General features: G+C 36.6%; 1 protein-coding gene and 1 non-coding gene across 3 annotated transcripts in view; both read right to left on the reverse strand.

Annotated features, from left to right (window-relative positions):
• Nucleotides 1-16,335, reverse strand: part of LOC136848220 (caskin-2-like) — a 640,470-nt gene that overhangs the window by 409,313 nt on the left and 214,822 nt on the right. The window lies entirely within an intron of this gene.
• TRNAK-CUU (transfer RNA lysine (anticodon CUU)) lies at nucleotides 9,904-9,976 on the reverse strand. Its single transcript has one exon. It is a non-coding gene; the product is annotated as a tRNA-Lys (tRNA).

The following is a 16,335-nucleotide window of genomic DNA, read 5'->3' on the forward strand; positions in this document are numbered from 1 at the left end:
TTTTAGGAAGTGAGATGTGACAGAAACTCACAGACCTTTGGTTTTAGGAAGTAAGACGTGCCAGAAACTTACAGAAGTTTGGTTTTATGGAGTAAGAAGTGGCAGAAACTTTCAGATCTTTGGTTTTAGGAAGTAAGACTTAGCAGAATCTTACAGACCCTCGGTTTTAGGAAGTGAGACTTAGCAGAAACTCACAGACCTTTGGCTTTAGGAAGGAAGGAGTGGTACTCTAGTATTATCGTATGTATGTATGGCAGAAAAAGAGACAGTCACCAGTCCAAAGGAAAGATAGGAACTAGTGTGAGACAAGCCGGTTAAGACAACCCAATACAGACAAGTAAAGCAAGTTGAAAAAAAATTAACTTTGGGAAAACCAATGGACTGTTTTCCTTAAAGGCGTAAGCATTCATGGAGAACAGTTATTGTGGTTTAAATCTTTCATAATGTTGACCATTCTAATTCATAAAATATAAGCAAAAGGAGCTTCCCTGTGTGATTTATCCAGCCAAAAGGTTAAACAGTGATAGCGATATACGGCCTTCTTAATACAACAGCAGTCAGTACTTTTAAAAAGATTCAGTGCTAGCCAGAGATTCCCATCTACATTACGGGACGCGCAAAAATAAGAAAGAAAAAATTAGTTTTTGTTAACATCACTTTTTTTTTTTAACCACTGACCACGAGATAAAAAAAAATTAATGTAAAATCTCAGTAGGGAGAAATATGAGAATCACGGTGATGATGATGATGATGATGATGAGAGAGAGAGAGAGAGAGAGAGAGAGAGAGAGAGAGAGAGAGAGAGAGAGAGAGATTCTACATCGCTAATACTGATTGGGTTTTACAACGTTAATCATGGGGAAATAATTTCATAATATACACTTTATGGCCGCGTAATACTTCTCTTGATAATAATCAAACGCAGAGTAGCCATAGAGAGTCTACGGGCAATCAACTTCACGCTTAAACTTTCCATAGTCCAGACTAAAGCCAACACCTCTCTCTACATTTCCCGGTAAATATGTAGAGAGAGAAGTTACCCTGAGCCAAGCTTCTGGACGATACACAACCTACCTAGGGATGGAACCTGTCGTCTCGATAGTCACACAGACACATGCATGCATACATACATACATATGTAAATATATATACATATTATGTGTGACTATATATAATGATTGACTTTTTTCACGAATTTCCTACTTTCGTGGGAAACATGAGAGAGAGAGAGAGAGAGAGAGAGAGAGAGAGAGAGAGAGAGAGAGAGAGAGAGAGAGAGAGAGAGAGAGAGGAGAGGATCTCCATTATAAAAACATTATAATTAAAAAAATATATAAAATAATAACTCCACCCTAGCCGAACCAAGTCTCTTGGTGCTGAGCTCATCATAATGTAACTAATCAATAAACGCCTCTCTCTCTCTCTCTCTCTCTCTCTCTCTCTCTCTCTCTCTCTCTCTCTCTTCTCTCTCTCTCTTCCTTTACCTGCCTGGTACATTGGCGGTCTATTAAAATGATGACTCACTGCCAATATCAGAGTCTGTAGCCACAGTCTTTTTTTTTCTCTCTCTCCAAAAATCGATGACTTTCTTTAATAACCCAAAGTCAGGTTGTGACTGAGACAAAATTTATTTTCCTAACAATCTGGATTTACTGTTATCATTCCCACGTAGTCTACAAAAATCTATTTCAAAATAGACAAAATTTACTCTTAATAGGCATGATAAGTAAATTTATGGTAAAGAAAAATTATCTTTTTTTTAAGAGGCGTTGCCGCAATTAATAAGGAAATTCAGGTTTGTTTAAAACTATGGCACTACTTAACATCCACAGCACAATATTATGATAAAATTTACTTAAATTTGTCGAAGCATCAGAATTACAGATAAAAGAAACATATGCTAAGAAATTCACAATATCATGATCAACTGTTATGTAATAAAAATCCACAACTACATCAATTTATTTTTAAATTGTGGATTTTCATTATATTAAAGAAACTTTTATTCCAAATTCAGCGCCACTTTTTGGCATTCTTTGCTACATTTATCATAATGAAAAGGTTTGTTTACAACGCTTCAGAGGTGTATTCCTTGTTGAATAACTCAATCTTGTATATATAACAGTTAAGTGAAAGATATGGATTCCTGAATTAAATAAAAAATAAAATGACGTCACTCTGACATCAATCGAGTAGTTTTAATAAATACTGAATGGCTATAAAGAAAAAAAATTGCGGAAAAACTAAAAATCTATATGAGTTCTGATAACAAATGACTGATTTATATTAAAAAAGGCGTTACTCAGACATCAATCGAATAGTTTTACAATAAATACTGCATGGATATAAAGAAAAAAGAAAAAAAAATACGCAAAAACTGAAAATGCTTTTAAGAAGCCTCCGAAAAAAGAAAGAAGATACAACACGTCCCATTACATTACTCATCTACGTAAGAAACATAATGCATATTTATCCGTACCAGGGTTAACAGATAAGCACGCACGGCATTTCGGCAGCAGCATTAAAGGCCCACCGGACGGTAATTTCCGCACCATTAAGTCGAAACACCTCCCTTCATAATAATATGCTGAAAAAAATGAAATGCAATAACGCATAAAGCGCATTACGGCCACCATATCCCGAGGTGCTTAGTACCACGAGTCCTTAAACAAAGCTGGAATAGAAGCTTTGAAAACCCGGTTCCGTTTTGGTCATTCCTATGCGCTGAACAACGCCGGTTCGGAGTTCCGAAACTAAAAAATCGGAATGGAAGTTTGGGAGCGGGCGAAAGTGGTCGAGGGGGCACCAGTTGGAAACGAACGACTTCCTCCTAGTCAAATATAACTCGGCGGACATGAAAGGCAGAGCGAATCCAGTCAGGTTTCAACTCGGCGACTGCGGATCGCAGAGCCCGAAACCAGGTGTGAGTGAGCGACCGATTATATACTCCCCCGTTTCCCCTCGGTGAAATGGAGGAATCATTGGGAATGGACCACCAGGTGTGCAACAAGTGCAAGAAGTAACTGCAAGCGATATTTCTATATTCATTCAACAACAAAAAATTATTTTCAACAAATTCAACTCGAAAAAAAAACATGAAAACAGAAAACTACAAATTCATATCTTCAACAAACGCTAATAAAAAAAGGAAAACTAAAATTTTTCGAACTAACACTAATAAAAAATCAAATGAAAAGAAAAATAGTTTACGAGCAATAACGATTTTATCACTTCGTAAAAATAAAAAGCTGCCATTGACACGCCCGGCCCTTTCCGCTCATTCTTCATGAGGGCTATCCCCCTCCTAACCCCTCTTTCCCTCTCCCCCTCCCCCTTTAAAAAAACAATTTCCCAAAGATAGGTGATTTGTGGATGGAATAAATTTTGAGTCTCAGCTCGGGAAAGGTCTCTTTCTCTCTCGCTATACGCTCTATCGATCTTTGAAGTTGCCACTCAAAGTGAGAGTATTAAAATGATAAGGGACTTCTTTTTTTTTTTTTTTTTTTTTAGCCTCGTTAAGAGTTGAGTCTGCTCCCCACACCAGTGCCCTAAAGCAGCGTTAATTAATATATTGTTTGGGTCCTCTTTTATTTTTTTTCTCCCCTCTGCTCAAAATCACAATTTAAGGGTTCACTCGAGGGGGACACGTGAAAAATGTCAAAATACTATAAACTCTAAAGTCGACCGTTTTTTTTCTTCAGATACTGTGTATAAATCTCTCTCTCTCTCTCTCTCTCTCTCTCTCTCTCTCTCTCTCTCTCTCTCTCTCTCTCTCTCTAGTCGATTAATTTTCTTACTTCATAAAGTAAATATTTCTCTCTCTCTCTCTCTCTCTCTAAAAAGCCGAAAATTTTCTTACCTTATTCGGGAAATAACTACTCTCTCTCTCTCTCTCTCTCTAAAAAGCCAAAAATTTTCTTACCTTATTCGGGAAATAACTACTCTCTCTCTCTCTCTCTCTCTCTCTCTCTCTCTCTCTCTCTCCAACTACTTTACCAACAATCTGCCCTAAGAAGCTTACTCAATTAATTTCCGTTAAGCCACTGCGAGCACCGAGTAGGTCTGCGGACGTGTGTCAGAATTGCTAATCAACTGGTGGATTTCACTCGGAATATTCGTCATGTTGGAACGATGTCCTTTTAGTCCTTTATTCCTCACACCGCTGGACCGTGGAACGGTCTCCCTGAGGATGTCGTGCAGTTGGAGCTTCAGGAGTTCCAGCGAAGATGCAACGCATTATTACCCTAATACTATTCTCCTTGCACTTTCATGCTTTTTTATCTACTTGTTAATCTATTAATTTATTTCTACTTCTTTAATGAGTGAGATCTCTTCTTTCTGTATTTAATTTCAAGTCAGTGGCTCCTGTGGTCTTGTTCCATATGAAAAGGGTTCATCTCCTGAATAATAATTATAATAATAATAAGATGCAAAACGCAAGGTCATGGCGGTAAGTACACGATGACACTTAGATACAGATTTTTAATTAGTTATTCGGTATTTTTATGCCTCCAACGCCGGATGAATAATGACGATGTATTTTCCATTTGTTATTAAGTATTTGTTTTATATATATATATATATATATATATATATATATATATATATATATATATATATATATATATATATATATATATATATATATATATATGTATATATATATATATATATATATACTGTATATATATATACATACACACTGTATATATCAAATATAATTCCAATGAAGGTAACTCAAAAGAAGATAAAATTCAAAAACTCTGTGGTAAACTATCCATATTCCCGACGTAAGCAGTGAAAGGAAATCTCTTAAAACCAAAAACCAAAAATTCATAAATCACTGGACAATACCGATAGATCAAGTATGCAAACAGAAATAGACATGAGAAAAAAAAACAATAAAAATGACAGCTATAAAGAATAAGAAGGAACCAGTTCTACCAGCCAAAAAAAAAAGCAAGATCACTGCCATTTGAGCAAATAAAAAATAAATAAATAAATAAATAAATGTCTATGGGACAGCAAACTCTTCGTCAGAATTCCGCCTTAGGTAGACAAAACGAAAGGGGACGAAATCGGCCGAGTCGAAAAATAACGAAAATATGATCTCAAATTAATTATAACTTTGTACGGGGCGGAGCACGCGGATTAAAACTTCCCTCAGTATCGTCGGGATTACCACACAAATATAGGGTACAGTTCTTTTCTGGATCCTGGGGGTAGAGTTCTTTTCTGGATCCTGATGGCTGTCTTCTTTTCTGGATCCTGAGGGTCGTCTTCTTTTCTGGATCCTGAGGGTCGTCTTCTTTTTTCTGTATCCTGAGGGTAGAGTTCTTTTCTGGATCCTGAGGGTAGAGTTCTTTTCTGGATCCTGATGGCTGTCTTCTTTTCTGGATCCTGAGGGTCGTCTTCTTTTCTGGATCCTGAGGGTAGAGTTCTTTTCTGGATCCTGGGGGTAGAGGAAAAATTCGAAAGCTCTGTCCAAATGGCGGAGCCTAAATGACTTTCCCTTGGAGAACGTCGTACGTTCGGCGGTCGTTCTGGGCTTCTGAATTGGGTGGACTGAGTTCGACCGAAATCTGATGCGATGACGTTCAGTAAATCGTTTTAGGGATCGAAATCAATGGATCTGGTTGGAATTAAACGAAAAACATTTAGGGTAATCTAACGTGAAGTTTGTCAGAGAGCAATAAAGAGCAGATGATACATTTATATCTTTTAGAGCGGTTTTCACAGAATAAATACAAACACACACACACACACACACATACACACACACACACACACACACACACACATATATATATATATCACACACACATATATATATATATATATATATATATATATATATATATATATATATATATATATATTTTACTTAGAAATTTTAAAACCCAATGAAGTTGATAATCGATAATTCAATGAGAATTTACCTATCAAAATAAAGAAAAAATATATATGTATACACATATTTATAGATAGATATAAAATATGAATTTTACCTACATATATGTATGTATATATATATATATATATATATATATATATATATATATTTACAAGAACAAAAACGTGTGTGTGTGTGTATAGTTTTTAGACAGAGAAAAAGGTCTGCGTGTTAGACTCCAATCCATTATGGTGTGACGTGGAAAAAAAAGTATGATAAATAAAATCCCTGTCAGTGCTTTCCATTTACAAGTCACCTGAGGGCAAAGAGGAACAAAAAAAAAAAAGGAAAGAAAAAATCGAGAAACCGACAAAAACAGAAAATGCGTAAAATATCGTATCAATTCGGTTACGTTGACTCCAGCGCCGAGCCTCCTAGTAATTAACTGACAAAGACAGAGTTGACGCAAAGAGTTTCTATGTGCGCATGTATAGCAATACCTTCAGGCAGTATCCCCGTCGTTACTATGACAACCACTTGGGGGATATATGAGCTTAGTACACAGAGAAAGGGAAAAGGGGGTTGGGGGGGTTGGAGAGAGGGGTTTTGGGGTGGGGGTTGGCATAGCCTCTGTGCATGCTTGAGGCCTAAAGGGAAAAGTTGTACAAGTAGAGAAGAGGGGATTTGATCCACGAGTAGGAAGAAAGGGATCTGAAAGGAATATCCAGATGGGACGGGGAGGAGCTTTGGGGAGAGAGAGAGAGAGAGAGAGAGAGAGAGAGAGAGAGAGAGAGAGAGAGAGAGAATTCAGCTACAAGTCAGCGTCAAAATGACTAGATTGATCGTCAACGGGAATGCATACACACATATTTACATACATACATACAGAGAGAGAGAGAGAGAGAGAGAGAGAGAGAGAGAGAGAGAGAGAGAGAGAGAGAGAGATTGTTTAACTATACACCAGCGTCACAATAAACGGAGATGCATAAATACATAGACGCATACATGCATACATATATACATAGAGAGAAGTGAATAGACTGATCGCCAACGGAGATGCAAACATGCATATTGAGAGAGAGAGAGAGAGAGAGAGAGAGAGAGAGAGAGAGAGAGAGAGAGAGAGAGAGAGAGAGAGTTTTCATAAAAAGCTGTGAGATAATAAAATATTATCCACCACATTCTTTACGAAAGGAAATAAGTTACCAATGCCATAAACCCGTTTGACGGTGAACTGCTTTCCAGGTTAAGCTGGAAGGCATTAATATTCTACAATAATTAGGGCAAAATCAAACGACCCAGTATTTTATAGACAACAACGAATTCTAAACTAAATCATAACGAATCCGTCTGTCCAAGACATTGCACAACTTTTCAGTTAACGAAAGAGTAAAAAGATTGATAAAAAGACGTTAAAGAATGAGCACAGTGAACAAAAAGCATAAGGGTAGTAGCAAAGTGAACGAAGGCGTTTTAAGTAAGTTTATGCTACTAAAGTGAACGAAGGCGTTTTAAGTAAGTTTATGCTACTAAAGTGAACGAAGGCGTTTTAAGTAAGTTTATGCTACTAAAGTGAACGAAGGCGTTTTAAGTAAGTTTATGCTACTAAAGTGAACGAAGGCGTTTTAAGTAAGTTTAAACAGCGTTAGCAGCACAATTCAAAAGTATAATGAACAAACTATTTACGTAAGAGGATAATGAACAACAGAAGTTCATGTAAGCCTACAAGAAACAAAAACAAAATTTACATTAAGTACAGAATGAATTAAAGGATTTCCACACGAATGCACACAAAAAATTACATACATATTCTCGTATACACACACATACATACATATATATACACAAACTGTATACTATATATATACAGTATATATATGTATATATATATACACACACACATACACCTTTAAATATAATTGTCGATCTCAGCAGTCAAACACAGTTTCAATATCATCCCTCTCAATATGAATCTCACCTTGCATACTTTCTCCCTTGGTCCTTCCAGAGTGTAACCGTGTCCTTCCCTACTAGGGGTATTCGCCCCCTCCCCACCTTCCCTCTTTCCCCCAACCTCTCCCACCTTCCCCTCCCCCCCTCCCCACTGCCTCCATGGCTTCCCCTCGGGCGGTGATAATACATCACAGAGTCCCTGCCATCAATGTAATCAATTCCCCTCAGCCTACCTGCCTTGTAATCTGATCTACAATGAATATACGATGATCCCGGCAAACATACCTACCTGCTCTTCATAATGAAATCACCGCACGCGGCTTGATCTTATTCCTAAAAGGCCTCTCGAGGTAAAGAATTCTACTCTACGGCGTTCCATTAGTCAATTAGACCCCCTTTTCTTCCGTTAGTTTTCTCTGTTCGAAGGATTTCCACTTCTTCTTGTTAGGATTGCTCTCTCCCCTTTCTGTCTGGGACGGGAGATTTGGACAGGAGGCGGCTTCTTACATCAGGTTCCACTTCTCTCTCTCTCTCTCTCTCTCTCTCTCTCTCTCTCTCTCTCTCTCTCTCTCTCTCTCTCTCTCTCTCTTTACTAAAATTTTTCTTTCTCTCTTTTCCCTTCTTTGTCTTGAGAAAAACCTTAAGTCTTTGTTGGTCAAGTCACTCTCCCGGTTTTTTTTTCTTCTTATTTTTGTTTGTTAAAGATTCAAATTTTTAAAGAGCAGTTGATTAACTTATTCACTACGTATTTAACAAAGAGCTATCGATGAGATCGATACTCCTGTACGGATACTCAGAAAATAATATTATCCTCTATCGCAATTTCCTCACAGTCTATTTTTCTAAAAGGACAGACATACCCGGCATCCCTCTCTGAAAAAGGATAAAAGGAAAATGAAATTCTGAAGTATCGGAATTCATGTGTTCATTATAATTCCTAATAAAATTCCGCCAAAGTCTGCAGACTGGATCTCAGTCGGTGGCAAACTTCCGTCCCGACTTAATGAAATTTCCCTTGGCTCAGGCACTAACTTTTTTTTCATGAGGATGTTTTATTTTTACATGTTTTATACGCAGTTTTTTTTTATGAAGAAGAACTGCAAGGGATATGACCAAGGTGTAAATTCAATAGTGTCAGCTTCAAAGTATCTTCAAACTTTCACACATTTTTAAAATTCTGGGGCACTAGAATTTTTAAAATTAGGCTTAAATACAGATGATTAACCTTCAGTTTTCAATAATGCTACAAGCCGTAAATGATTAAGTGACTAATCTATCATTTATAAATTTAACCTGGCTAAATTTATTCTCACTTCTCTGCGAAATACATGAAAACTTTTACTCATCAGTCTCAGAATCGTCTCATTTATATGCATCTCCAATTCCTTATTTCATTCACGCAAAAACTCATACCACTAAATGCTCTATTCACTGAATAACTTCTCTTTCTTACGGCATGGATATGAAGCAGTCAGTAAGACACAACACTTATATGGCATACTTTTGTACCAGACCTGTAACTCTATCATGGTTCACAAGTTTTTTTTTAAAGAAAAAAAATTCTAATGATCCCTACCAGACTACGGTCAACAGCATACCTTTCATTCTTCAGTTTATCAGAAAACATTTCAGATAACGTAACTCCTGATCGACAGAATTTATTCTTAGTGTTAGCCAATGCTACTTTCTTTCAATCAAACCTCCTTTTAACTATCATACTTTCTGCATCAAATTCTTTCCATGCATTGTCCACAGTATACTAAATAATTAAGCCTTATTTTTGTTGTTGTTCATTATCTTTATTCAAGAGTATAACGAATAATCATCACCACCGCCTCCAATGCCGCGTGACGGAAAGGGTCTCTGTGAATTTCCAACTAAATAATTATTTTCAATAATATACTCACGAACACTGCGACATTTTGAAAGCCCCGTAAGATCCCATGATCAACAACAAAAGTTGAGCTGGATTAAGATTTCATTAGCTCTTCCAATTTCTACCGCAAAGTACGTAAATCAAAATCATTTTCTACAACTCACGGCACGCAAAACAGAGTCGCCCAACGTGGGGCTCGAACCCACGACCCCGAGATTAAGAGTCTCGTGCTCTACCGACTGAGCTAGCCGGGCAGATGTAAGGCGCGAGTTCCTTCTCTCATCCGTTGCGTAACATTGTACTATTCACCTACGGAGCGGTGGTCTTCTCACCGCGCGATTCAACGTTGTTTTAAAGGAAATCCACTACATTGTGCGTGCATGTGTTATCCCTTCAAACACCGATATCTAAGTTAAAAGGCACTTGGGAATTTTTTTTTTTTTTTTTTTTGGTGATCTAATAAGCAATATGGAAGACCATTCAGGAAGTACAGAAGTGAACCTTCAACAGACCACAAAGAGGGTCAAACACTAAATTACGATAAAAATCTTGTATCTTTCAAAAAAAAAAAAATTAAAAAGGTATGCCATTTCGCTTGCAAAACTGCAAATGCACGGCTGACGTAAAATTGCTGACTGTTATAAATAAATATTCCAGGTGTTTAACTCCTGACAGTACAGTATAAGGGATGAAACCGGCCGCCGCCCCCCATCCCTCAAACCCCTGGCTAACGGTAACCAAATTCAACAACCAAATATTAATCTTGCAAATTTAACGACCATCAATCACGAGGATGTAATTTATCAACTTTGCGGTAGTATTGAAAACCACAATTTAAAGACAAAAAAAGGTAATAAATCTCAAATAAATCACTAAAAATAAATATTACAACTCCGAAGCAATTGAGTGTTTTAAGACCCATAATGGAATATTATTTTGTTGTAAAGATTTCAAGGCAGCTAATAAAAAAATAATCTAGTGGTAATTTATGACTCTGGCAGAACTAAATATACATATGCCCAAAGCGAAACACCTGGTTTAGTTCAAATATCCATTAATAGATTTATGCCGAAAGGTAAACAAATATTGTCTGTTTATTATAAAGGATGTGTTAAAAATATGAAACATATGAGAGAGAGAGAGAGAGAGAGAGAGAGAGAGAGAGAGAGAGAGAGAGAGAGAGAGAGAATGCACGCGCTCTTATTTCTGTCCATTTATCAATCATCAACATTCTAAATCATCCAAACACTGCCCGTTTTCTTTGAAGCTCATGCCACGAATATTATAAACATGACACGAAATACATCACACAAGCGATGAACATTTATCTCTATAAAGCCTGACTATGGATGATATGCTTGAGAAGAGGGTGGGGGGTAGGAAAGAGCAGGTATGGTTGGGAAGCGGCGTTACACTCTTATTAAATAAAGGTTATTTCTGTGAATCCTCATGGATTAGGCTTCCTTAGCCACTCCCTTTGTTGAAGTACAAAGCAGGTAATCCCCTTCACCTTCAACTCGAAAGACTGAGTTCTGGCATAAATTCAAATCACAATTCAAACATACAGATACTACTGGAGATCAAATCAAATTGAAAACAAGAAACAAATACGGAAATCTGGTTGCAATATTTAAAAATGGCTTTTAAAAAAGGCTACTGGAATGAGAGTTGAAGAGAAATCTAAAATCACATTGTAAGTTTCACTGATTCTTACAGAGAAATTTCAACTAATGTTTCGATATTTGAAATTTAATTGAGGTTTAAACTGAAACTGAGGCAGAGAAAAGCAAACGGTACATAAATTCAAAATGGAGTAAACACAGGCTGGTAACTGCGGGTATAAAACTATTCGTTGATGTGACGTTAAACTGTGTAAATCTGGTCAAAGTCTAGCAAGGAACTAATGAACTTAAATCAAGAATTCCCGAAAGAAAAAAGGTCAAATTGAAACACTTCCCAACTGTACACATAAACCCTACTCTATTTCAGCATTACTCAGGCAATTCAGTCAAGGCAATACGACCCCATGAGAAGAGAACAAGAAGAGAACAAGAAGAGAACACGAACAGAACAGGCACAGCGCCGAGTTACCTGAAGACTTTCAAGCGCCCCCGTCGAGTCACACCAATTTGCTCCACTTACCTGCAAGAAAAGAAAAGCTTATTAGCAACAATAACAAAAAAGACTTAAGCTACTATATTAGATTACGAAATTCTTGTCATAGCGTTAATTTTTACAAGAATTAAAAATAACTGTTATTATTATTATTATTATTATTATTATTATTATTATTATTATTATTATTATTATTATTATTATTATTATTATTATTATTATTATTATATTTAAGAAAATCATCTTGAAATTCAATCAGATTTATATACTATACGTTTCGGAAAAAATTTTTGAGGTAATGTAACGTTAAGATTGTCAGAGAACAATAAAGAACAGATGATTCATTTAAGGGTGCTCACTAAACCAGACTCAATCCACAGTTTTAGGTTAAAATTCCCTTAACTGACGGTGCACTGAACCATACTTATCTGTTATGCCTTTCAATTCTCTGCACTCATTATTTTGGCTTACAATTATTTATGAATTTCTCATTAACGTAATAATTGTATATATATATATATATATATATATATATATATATATATATATATATATATATATATATATATATATATATATATATACATTTTTTTTTTTTTTTCTTTCACTCTGAACCTTTCATATAACTTTTTCTGTGGAAGCCTATAGGGTAAGTTAATTGCCTTTCAATCTTTTTCACTGGAAAGTAATTATGCAGTTTTAATGAAAATTAATTATAAATAATGCAAGTACTTAAAGTAATAATATACATATACGTATATATATATATATATATATATATATATATATATATATATAATATATATATATATATATATATATATATATATATATATATATATATATATATATATATATATATATATATATACTCATGTAATACCATATTACATGTATAATCACCTTCAATTTCATTGCATCACTCCTCAAGAAAACTTAAATGAAATAAAGAAAACGACAGTATAAACAAAAACCACCCCCTGCTTCTCCCTCCATCAGCCCCTCCCCCTCCCAACCAAACAAAACCACCATCTTATATTTCCTACATAAATGTTATAATTCAAACTCGTTTCATCGGCGCTCTTGCTTCAGACACCCCACCCACGAACTCTTCCCCTTCCCAAGCAACTCCAAGGTTAGTGAAATAACCTTTCAGCATCAGATACAGAGGCACAATGGCGTGGAAAAGGGAGCAAAAATGGTGCCGACCACAATACCTGTCCCGGACTGCCCAGGTGGTGACAGCTGGAGACATTACAATGGCCAATTGTGACCAACGGTCAACCCCTCCGCATGACGCGTGACGTCATTCGTGCTCGGGAGTGTTCATGGTATTTTGATAACATCTGACAAGCCAGAGAGAGAGAGAGAGAGAGAGAGAGAGAGAGAGAGAGAGAGAGAGTCCTTGAACGTAGTCGGGATAAAGATCCGAGTTATGTCAATTAACAAGGATGACGGTGGTAAATCAAGAATGCAATAAAATGTCCTTAAAATCTGTTATGAGAATTACAAAAAAAAAAAAAAGACAAAAGTAAAGATAGGAGCGGCGGTCAAAATATCGCTAAATTCTTTTTAAAATGAAGTTTCAAGCTCGCCTTATAAAAACCCCTTGAAGTCATAAAACTTTCTCCGTCTAAGACTTGGTAACTGCTTTGCAATGACAAGTGGCCATCACGAGGAAGCCGAACTTTGAGCATTATAAATAAAATACGTTTTCAAAATCATTCGATCAATTTTGTTATTCTGTTAGAAATTTAATTATTTTGGCTTATTTAGTGACACTATTGTAATTAAAATATCTTGTTACTTCGGCAGTAAAATAATAAAAAAAAAAATGGACAATGTGATTTATGACCATTTTTTCACTTCAAATCATTGAATGACACTTAACCTACTGGATGCCCTGTGAGCAAAAGCCCGTGCTGGCATAACGCCAGCTCAATCAAAAACAACAACAAGGATAATACGCTTGAACAGTTTCAAACAGTTCCCATGTTAACAAGAAATAAGAGAAGTGTCATTCTTGCGTGGACTATAATTCATATTTTTTTGCTAAAATCTTACAACGTTAATTGTACTTGCCATCCCTCAGCGCGACATTTTGCTGGTGTAATATTAAAAAAAAGGACACAGTGAAACACATTCCCTAAAAAAACGCAAAAATATCTCCTCTGGCTTATATACGAAAGCATCAAAAGTTTTATGAGCAAAAGGATTCCACTAATGCTAAGTGTTTCAAGCATTACTGTATTGCATCGCCAGTCTTGATGCCCACAGATTTTACTCTGCTAAAAACTATGGTCTAGCTGGTCAAGATTTACAAAAATAAAACCATTATTTATGGCCAATATATAACTGCATTAAACAAAATATGCAAAATTCTAGAGAGCAGACCACTTCTGGAGAGAAAAGGGATCCAATTTTATGCTTCTGTCAGACAGCCTCCTCACTCTCCTGCTCTATTTGCGCTTTGTTATAGTGCTCTACTGAAGCTTTTGCTATTTGTTTTTTTCTTTCTTTACGCTTTATGGAGATGTAAACTTTACCAGCTACGAAATCATGGATCTTGGTAGGAAAACTTAATCAAACTGAGCACTGAATCGATACGATAATTTACGACTATGAACATTATACTGCATATCCCACTGTGAGGAAAAAATGTCATATTTGTGTGGACAAACATCCCAATCTTCAACTAAATCACTTTACCTTAAGGATATACGTCCCACGATCATCCCGTGTTCTGTTGGCACCAATGTCGGACATCGTAAAACGTCTTTATGGCGATACCAGGTACGTACCATACCAGCAGGCGCTTTCCAAGAGCCATTTAAACTTGAAACTCGACATTACAAAACTCCAAACTGCCCGATTGCCTCAGAATCCTTTTCCTTCTATTTTATCAGTCCCTGCAATTTTGTCTACGTCTTTCATGGAGAGACGGATAAAAAAAAAAATAGATTTTTTTATAGAATATTTTATCATCCTGCTCATTTATTGTTTAAAAATGTATAATAAGTGTTTTGAAGAAATTATGTACATAGTGTTCATATGGCATCAAGACACTGGCACCACAAGTTGTCCTACACGATGCTGTAATCACGACGATTAAATCCAATTATGTTTGTTTTGTACTGTGCCAAATCTTTAAACAAAAACTCCGGTCACTGGTTGCCAAAAGAGAGAAGAAGAAGAAGAAGAAGAAGAAGAAGAAGAAGAAGAAGAAGAAGAAGAAGAAGAAGATAATAGTGATTTCCATTCATGTGTTTCCATTCATGAAAACTGTTTACAGCTCGGCAGCCGTACTTGCGAAACCTATTCGTATGAAACTTCCACTCATTAATATAGAACGATTATTACATTTTTGGATTCAACCAATCGTAAGGTATAAACGAAAAATATATATAAAGACACCGTATAAAACCAAAGTAAACCTTCCAGTAAAATAACGCAAAATGGGGGGAGGGGTAGGGGGGAGCGTAATAACCAAAAAACAATTACGCAATCAATAATCCGACCTGTCTCGTACATCTCTTCCCTGCAGCTCCACCCTCTCCCTCTCTCGCATGCGTAAAAGCCGTATAATCCGGACCAATATAATAATCCGCGAAGGTGTAATGCCCAGATGCTATAATTATCTTGCTCTTGAGTCCAGGATGAATCCGAATTCTCCCAGAATTAGACGGTCTAATCCGCCATAATAACCAGACGCTAAATTACGGGACGACCCCAGTTAAAACAAACATGACCCCCTTTCCTCCCGCGGCACATAACGATGCGCAACAAACGCACCCCCCCACCTCTCTCTCTCTCACACACACAAACACACACAATATACTTAACATACTTCCTTTACATTCGGTGTACAAGAAGCGTTACAGGAAAAGACTCGTACAGAGACTGATATGGAAATGAGGCATTACGTACATCGCAAACATGGACAGTAATTGAAGCGGGCAAGAAGAGGCGGCGATAAAGTTTCGAAATACGGAAGCGTGGTGGATGGAAGCTGCAGAGAGAGGATATGAGTAATGGAAGGAGGCTTAGGAAAGTAGAGGAGAAGAAATCTACAAAGGGAGTTAGAATGAGGAAAGAGAACTATACTATTGACATAATGTTGGTGTCATTTTTTCCAGCACTTGTCAAGAAATAAAAAAAGACAAATTTGCATGTTTCCTTATAACGGAAATACAGACCAGAAAAGCATCAGTAGTGAGTAATGAAAATAATAACTACGATAACCACATAACACAATGCAGGGAAGCTAAGGTTTCATCGTGAAGGTTCAGGGTTGAGGACGAAATCAAGCGTAATGGGCACAGCCCCGGGCTAATACCTGACCTTAATCTCCCCCTCCCTCAAATCGTGACAACCCGCAACTCGGGCCTGATTCCGGAAACTGGCAAATTCTAATGGACTGGCCTTGTCCGTCACTGACCTTCACAGCAAAATACTGATATGTGTCGAGGCTTTTGTTCACTTATTATGGAAGACGGGG

This window comes from Macrobrachium rosenbergii, chromosome 18, assembly GCF_040412425.1.
Source record: "Macrobrachium rosenbergii isolate ZJJX-2024 chromosome 18, ASM4041242v1, whole genome shotgun sequence".
NCBI lineage: Eukaryota > Metazoa > Arthropoda > Malacostraca > Decapoda > Palaemonidae > Macrobrachium > Macrobrachium rosenbergii.